The sequence below is a fragment of the Panicum virgatum genome, chromosome 4K, assembly GCF_016808335.1.
Source record: "Panicum virgatum strain AP13 chromosome 4K, P.virgatum_v5, whole genome shotgun sequence".
Lineage (NCBI taxonomy): Eukaryota > Viridiplantae > Streptophyta > Magnoliopsida > Poales > Poaceae > Panicum > Panicum virgatum.
In genome coordinates, this window is record NC_053139.1 from 22,930,303 (window position 1) to 22,938,354 (window position 8,052).

Consider the following 8,052-nt stretch of genomic DNA (forward strand, 5'->3'; position numbering starts at 1 on the left):
TTTGTGTGCGATAGAAGAATCAAACAAAGCCTCTGTCTCACGATGCAAGCGGCGCGGACTTTGCCGTGAACCCGCTGGGCCAGCCAGCACCATGAACCCACCTATAAAACCTGCATCTCAAACCCGCATTGCTGAAGCGATCCTCTCGTGGTATGCCCGCCTTGCCCAGCGGATTTCCAATTTTGCTGAGTTCCTTGAGTTTATTCCCACGAAGCAAGGTTCGATGATTGCGTCCCAAAATCCCATCGAAGCAAGCGATCCCATCGTGGTCGCACGCCGCCGACTTGATGATCGGTTTGAACGACAACCTGCTCTCGACGTTCTCCGCTTCCTGCCCGCAAGGAGCGACTGCCCCAACCTGGTTCATTTTGTGTGCGCGCTCTCCAGCACTGGCGCCACCTCTAGAAGCGCATCCCGGTGCTCCGCTTCACGTCAGGGAAGGATGTCGCGCCGCGGGACGGCAGGCGGTTCAACGCCTTAGTCGGCGAGGTCCTCGCCCGGAGCGTCGACGGCAGCGGCGCCCACATCGACGCGTTGGAGATCAGCACCGCCCACTGGCTGGGGTGGGCCCTTGTCGAGCTCGTCGGTGAGCTGCCGAGCTGCCGCCGCGGCGACCATGCACTACTAGAAAAATAGACTTTCGTCCCTTCAATTAGTACGGTTAAATTTTGCTTCGATGCTAAAGTTACTCCGGAGCTATTTTAATACCGATTTCAAATTTGAAAGTCTCCAGAGTCATTTTAGTATCGGGTCAGGACACCGGCCGGTACTAAATATCGTATTTTAATATTGGTCGTTATCTTGATCCGGTACTAAAATGATGCAACCATTTAATAGGGATAGTATGTGGCCATGTGGGTTGCCACAAAGTCCGCAGAAATTAGCCGACCCGTGAGGGCCGCCGCTGGAGGCCGCATATGCGTTTGCGGTAGTTGCAGACACGCGGCGGATAGCTCGCAACCCGCCCCGCCTACATTATTAGCTCCGTCCCAATCTGCTCCGCTCGAGCCCGCCCGGTCACCTGCAACTCCAAAAAGCTGGAGGAAACTGTCAAGCGCGAGTCTCGCGAGCTTGTAGCTCAGGTACTTGTCAAAACTTGCACAGTTTTACCTTTCAGACTTTCTAAGGACAGATATATTGCTCCATGTCAGCAATCTAATAAGTTGTCTCATGCATAGTCACATATGATTTTTGCTGAGGTTGAGGAGAGAGAAAGAGGAGAGAGAGAAAAGCTGTTGTCTCCTCAAACAACTGGCTCGTCAATGATTTTTTCGCTCTATGAGACGACTTGGCACGGTTGAACACCTATCGTTGTTTCGGCAGGCAATTTTTTCCACTCCGTGGATCCGCTGCACCAACTCGTCTTCCCTCTCCTTCCCGCATGAAATCGATTCTAGCGCGAAGCTAAACTAATTTTTCCGTGGTTCCATGATTCCTCCTCCTGTGTTCCCTCCAGATGTACATGAATCAGGAACATATCAGGGTCATCCATCTCAATTCACAGCATCCCTCCCCCACCACCCAGCTCAAGGCGGCAGAGCACATGGCTCCCCTGGCCACTGCCCCAAACGGCGCCCGTCCTGGTCGCCCCTGCCCACCACGCCCCTCCCCGCCGCCCCAGCCTGCGAGCATGGCTCCTCAATCAAAGATAACAGCAGCGCAGCAGGCGTCTCCTCCGCCGCCGATGCCGGAATTACAGGCTGCTCTAGGTTCAATTGCTGCTACCCCGACATGGTTGTCAGTGCCTCCCTGCTTTTATGCCTAGCTGTTCTCCTCCTATGGTCCATAGATCAAATCTGAACTCAACTGACGATGCAATCCTAATTGGCTTCAACGTTTGGTCCAGAGTTTTTGCGCCCCACTACAGTTGAAGAAACATAGCGCATACTCAATTCAATGAGTCTCGAGGTTTTCTTGGCATGCTAGGAAGTATTAATTGTATGTATTGGATGTGGAAAAATTATCATGTTGCATGGAGAGAATAATACACCTGTGGTGACAAGGGTGCTCCTGATTCTTGAGGATGTGGCTACACATATCTTCGGATATGGCATGGTTATTTTGGCGTTGCTGGGCTAACAATGACATCAATGTATTAACCCACTCACCTTTGTTCATACAAGCACTCAAGGGTGAAACGCCTCGGAATTTATCCAGAGTGGAGTGTCTTTGTTAAATGGATAACTGCGTCTCAAAATGAAAAGAACAAGTTGTTCGCACAAGCGCAAGAAAGTGCAATAAAAAATATCGAGTCGTGCATTCGGAGTATTGCAATCTCGATTTAATATTGTTAATCGTCCGGCAAGTAAGTGGAAAAGGGTAGATATTGAAAAAATCATGCAGGCTTGCATTATTCTTCACAATATGATTATTGAAGACCAAAGATAATCTGGCACAACATTTGTTAAACTCAACTCCAGGGTTATCATTTGCTCTACCAGTAGAAGTTAGAATAGGAAGTAACATAGGCTTTTCTGAAATATTACAAAGAAATGCTGCAATGCGCTCACGAGAGACACATACCCAGCTTAAGAATGATTCAGTCGAACATATCTGGAATCGTTCTCGGAATAGGTAGACCATATGGACCTTGTTCCAGCGACATGTGATCCTTTTTTTGTACCAAGTAGTATACAGTAAATTTCATTTGATCTATATATATGTATGATAATTTCCGTGTCCAATTTGCCTATGATTATTGGAAGCGAAAATATTTCATTGCTAAAACACACCACGGTAACATAAAAAGCTACAAAGTCAAAATATGTAAAAGATCACAATATTGATTTAGCTCATGCATAAATTTAGGACTCATGGATTATGATGAGACAACTAAACAGACAATTTATTGTAGGGATTGTCTATTAGATCACCTCAAGATTACGTGGCAATGCATGAGACCGCCTATTAGACAGCACCAATGTACTTGCCCTTAGGTGGAGGCCTGTGTAGCTAACTAGCTATTGGCTAACCATCGAATCTACCTTCCCACTACTAAAAAACATTTTTAGGGGAGGGTAAAAATTTATTTTCAGGAACGGCTGCGCTACCCGCCCCTAGTTAGCTAAAAATCAGATTCGTAGGAAAAGGTAACATGACCAACTCTACAAATGATTTGTAGCAACGGGTAAGCTCATGACCTGTTGCTACAAATGAATTTGTAGCAATGGGTGAACCCATGACCCGCCTCTACAAATCATTTTCTAGAATATGAAACGCTAAAACAGCAAAATAAAAAAAATTCCTACTAACCGGCCACCACCACAAGCCCCTCTCCTATCAAGTTTTTTTTTGACGAGATATACACACACTTGCGTAAATTGGAATTCGAACCGCCTACCTCAAGTCTCGCGCATATCTTTCTTACCACCATGCTACACAGTCACTCGTGACTCTATGTGGTATGCTATTATTTTATATTAATTCTAAAATTAATTTGTAGGGGTGAGGGACACCATCACCCGCCCCTAAAAACTATTTGTAGGGGCGAGTGACACCACCACCCGCCTCTAAAAATAGTTTTCTATTTTGTCTGAAAATTTATTTAATCGTTTACATATAGCAAAACAAATTAAAAAATGTGAAACTTTTACACTATAGTTACTATGAACTATAGAAATAAAAAATATGCCAAATTTATTTCAGTGCATATAAAGGTTAAGATCGTGAAAACCTCAAAGTATGATTTGAGTTATATGTAATATTATATAGTTATAGCTATTAGAGAGTTTATAATAATTCTTTAGACCATTAGATGACCTCAAATGAAAAAGTTATTAACTACAAAGATTTAGATCTCGTCATTCTCTACAATTTTGATATAAAGTTTGACTTTATCCGAGATCATATGAAAAGTTATAAATTTTTTGTGTGGAACCATTTGTAGGGCAGGCCATGCCATCACCCGCCCTAAAAATGCATTTGTAGGAACGGGTGAGGCTATGACCCGCCCCTACAAATGCCACCATTTTTAGGGGCGGTTCGTGGCGTCCACCCTTAGAAATGCTCCTTTTAGAGGCAGGTGACGCCATGAACTACCCCTAAAAATGATGCCCATTTTTAGGGGTGGGTGAGGAGTGACCCGTCCCTAAAAATGTTTTTCTAGGAACGAGTCAGATGCTACAGTAATCCCGCTCTATTTGTAGCAACAGGTGATATTTTAGTCCACTCCTAAAAAAATGGGGGTGTTCCTATAAATTGTTTTTGTAGTAGTGTCAGACATTAGTTTGAGGGATGATATGCGATTTGGTGTGTCGAATTTTCCATGCATGTTATTGGATTCATGTTATCTCCCGAGGGTAAAAAAACATATCGAGGGTACAATTTTGAGCTAAAAGTATATTAGGATCAAGTTAGATTGTGAAAAAATTCACTACAACCATGATCCGTTACCACCATTAGATGGGTGCTCGGTAGCCCGATGGATGTGCGGATCTCTCTAAACTCTAGCGGCCACACTTCCATTGGTGGAGATTATTAGCAAATTTATTAGGAGTGCGCATGATATACCCACGAGTCAGTGCCACTACTACAGAATAGGCTTTTGTTCCAGGTCATTTGTCCCGGTTACCTTTGGACCCGGGACAAAAGGTGGCTTTTGTCCCGGGTCCAAAGGAGCGGGGGGGACATGGGCCTTTTGTCCCGGGTGGAGCCACCAACCGGGACAAAAGGCCCCCCTTTTGTCCCGGTTGGTGGCTCCACCCGGGACAAAAGGTCCAACCCTTTTTATCCCGGTTGGTAACACCAACCCGGACAAAAGGGTGACCCTTTTATCCCGGTTGGTGGTACCAACCGGGACAAAAGGCCCTTTTTGTCCCGGGTGGAGCCACCAACCGGGACAAAAGGCCCCTCTACGTGATAGTTCAAAAGGGAGTTATTCTTTACTGAGTCACATGTACTACTTAGATGAGTTGGCAAGCAGGCCATGCGCTAGGCAATAGGTCTTGGGTTCCAATCCCGCAGGGCGCAAATATTTTTTAGCACGAGGGACATTTTGTCTCGGTTCTACCACCCGGGACAAAAGCCTCCAGCGCTTTTGTCCCGGCGGCCGAATCCCGGTTCCAAAACCGGGACAAATGGCCATATGGAACCGGGACAAAAGGCTGTTTTTGTAGTAGTGTGCCCTACCAGGTCTAGATCTTCCAAAGTCCAACCAACCAAAATCTCGAGCCTAAGTCTCATAAGTGAGAGCTGCTTTACCTTATATGTTGTGCGCTCATTTATCGTCAATTTCTAATGTGGAAATAAACCTAACAAAGTGAAAAAAATAATGGCAACGGTTGGAGATGCGTCATGATCCATAGCTCTCGGACCTCGCCAGCCAGAGGGTGATGTCACTGGCTCTCACACCTCGCCAACAATGGCAGCCGCATCTAGTAAGCTCCGAAATCAGTCTCACGCTGTAGAGTAACTGTAGACCTTAGTGGATAGCAGCATGGGAATGGGAGTGCGCGCAGACCAGCTGATCCGAGAGTGTCTGATAGTGTGGTCATTGTCTCATTGAATGTGGTTGATAGCTCATGTGCTCATAGATAATTAGGAGCTAGTAGCCGTACACTCTTTCTTTAGAGCAGTCCCAACGAAAGAAATTGACACCGTTTTTACAGCATAGAAAATTATGTATAGAAACTATCTTTCATAACGAAGATTTTTTGGAGTAATAAATATTTTTTTCTCTCTCCTAACTCTCTCTTCTTTCTCCAATGACAAGCGAGCATGAACCCTCTAAAAACTAGTGGTTTTTTCCCAATGGTGATTTTATGATTTCTTGGTGCATTGTGTGAAGAGAAAACTTGGTTTCTTCCTCAGAAAAGCGTTTCAAGAATTTTTCATCTATTTCTTCATTAATTATGTTGTCATGTCAATATTTTGCCTACGTGGCAAGTCATTTAATGAGGATAGAAATCATCATCAATACGCCATTGTGACTGCCCTTATGCACAAGAATTAATTTTGGAAATAATATTTACAAATTACTTTTTTTTTTCCATATACGCTTCGACTTCATCAAGAAGAACAGAGACAAAAACGTCCAAACACTAAGGCCTTGTTTAGTTCCTAAAAAATGTTTTACAGTACCCGTCACGTCGAATGTTCAGACACATGCACGGAATATTAAATACAGTTGTAAAAAATAATTAATTATACGGTCTAATTGATTAGCATGAGATAAATCTTTTTATTATAATTAATTAATTTATAATTAAACATTATTTATCAAGTAACAACAAAATGTGATACTCAGAACCAGCAACTTCTCACGAGGCGTAACGGTCGTCGCTCGCTGTTGATTCTTTAAGAAATTAAAACGGACCAGAAGTAGCAGGACACGTCAACAACTATCGATGTCACGAATATTGCTACAGTGTGGCCTCGGGACCATGATATTAATTTGGTACGGCGCTGGACCATTTAATCCGTTAACTTCTCCATGCCTTGGGAGCGTGGCCAATAAGACTCCATTTTCCATCAAGTGCTGCCTCCATTCCAAAAAAATTCAACTCTAGTTTTTCCAGAAGTTAAATAGTTTTAAGCCCGATCAAATTTATATAAAATAATATTAATATTTATGTTAAAAAATAAATATGATTAACTTAATCATATTTAATAAAAATTAAAACTGTTGGGAATCTCAGGAAACTGAGAGTTATATTTTTTTCTGCGACGGAGAAAGTCACCGTGTTCGGCTAGTATGTACTTGCTGCTTTCGGCTGAATCAATTAGCTGGGCTGCGGCTATGCAGCCAAGCTGTTCGGAAGGCGTGCAACAACTGTTCGGCTTGAGGGTTTCCAACAGCCGCCCCAACATACTCATTGTATATTTGTTCCATGAAAGCAGCAGCGGCTGCTGCACGGCTGCAAAAAGCAACCGGCTGCTGCACAGCTGCGTCTGCATGCAGCAGGAAGCAGCCGAGTGCAGCCGCAAGCAGTCCAAAATGGGCAAGTCGAACACAGTGAGTACCGGCGAGTACAACAGATGGAGCACTGTAGCGGCACTTGCCGATTCCGCTGTGTATCCATGCACTGTAGCGGCTTTTGGTCCAAGAAGGCTTGTCTTTTTCCACCACGTACGGGCAAAGCCCGAATTTCCAGGAAGGCTTGTATAGTTGTATCGTTAAATGAACGTGCATGTCATGTTCCGTCCCGACGTGGCTGATACGTAGCCCCACTTGTAAACGCCCCCACATGTAAGTGAAACAATCCCCTGTCGTAACTGCAGACGAACTATTTTCACTACATTGACGCCGTCCCTGCTATAGTGCTATACTTAGGAGTATACTCTATATGTGGGGGTGTGGTTTATAATAGGACTGAGATAACTCGCGACAGGTGGCAGGTTAAAGCAATCGCGGACCGCATCCTCTCTCATTAATTCTTTCGTGCGCTCTCTGCTGTTTCTATCTCTCTCTTATGTTGCTCTTTTTAGTACTAAGTTTGTTTAAAAAATATTTTATCTCATTCGTATTATCATCATTTCGTGAACCGATTCTACTCGACAAGACGAATAAAATTAGACCTTGTTTGTATATGTTTTGCACTAGTGACAACTTATGGACGACTTGCTCTTTTTCATAGCAACTTATATGTATATTAGCTAATTGTGGTGACAACTTATGTGTATAACAACTTTTGTTTTATATTAACTCATGTGTATGAGTGTATGATTAGTTTTGTTTACTGTAACTTACTATATCTTAAATGTGCGGCAACTCATTATAGAGAGAGCGTCAACTTATTTGTATGAGTGTATGACCCTTCAGTGTGCATATACTACGCTCCAGGAGCTCCCTCTAAAAGTACTTTTAGGAATTTGGAAGAGGTGTTTTTTTACTCCCAATAACTTTTGTCAAGGTTCCATATAAGCATAATTTTTGGACTTTATTTTTTGGCACTCTGCTTGTAGATGCTCTCCGCTCCGCTAAGGTGGTGTTTGGGCGTGCATATCGTGTGTTGTTAGCGGCGTGTTCTGGATGTGATGTAGCCGTGCGGTAGCTTAGGCGGCCAACGGTGTATACGTGTGGTGTGATGCAAGTACGTGATGACGGTGGCCATA

At 43.9% G+C, this 8,052-nt stretch overlaps 1 long non-coding RNA gene across 1 annotated transcript; it reads left to right on the forward strand.

Annotated features, from left to right (window-relative positions):
• The first annotated feature begins 902 nt into the window (after window positions 1–902).
• On the forward strand, window positions 903–1,847 carry LOC120703487. The gene is made up of 2 exons (XR_005687005.1): window positions 903–1,082; window positions 1,179–1,847. It is a non-coding gene; the product is annotated as an uncharacterized LOC120703487 (long non-coding RNA).
• Window positions 1,848–8,052: the final 6,205 nt, after the last annotated feature.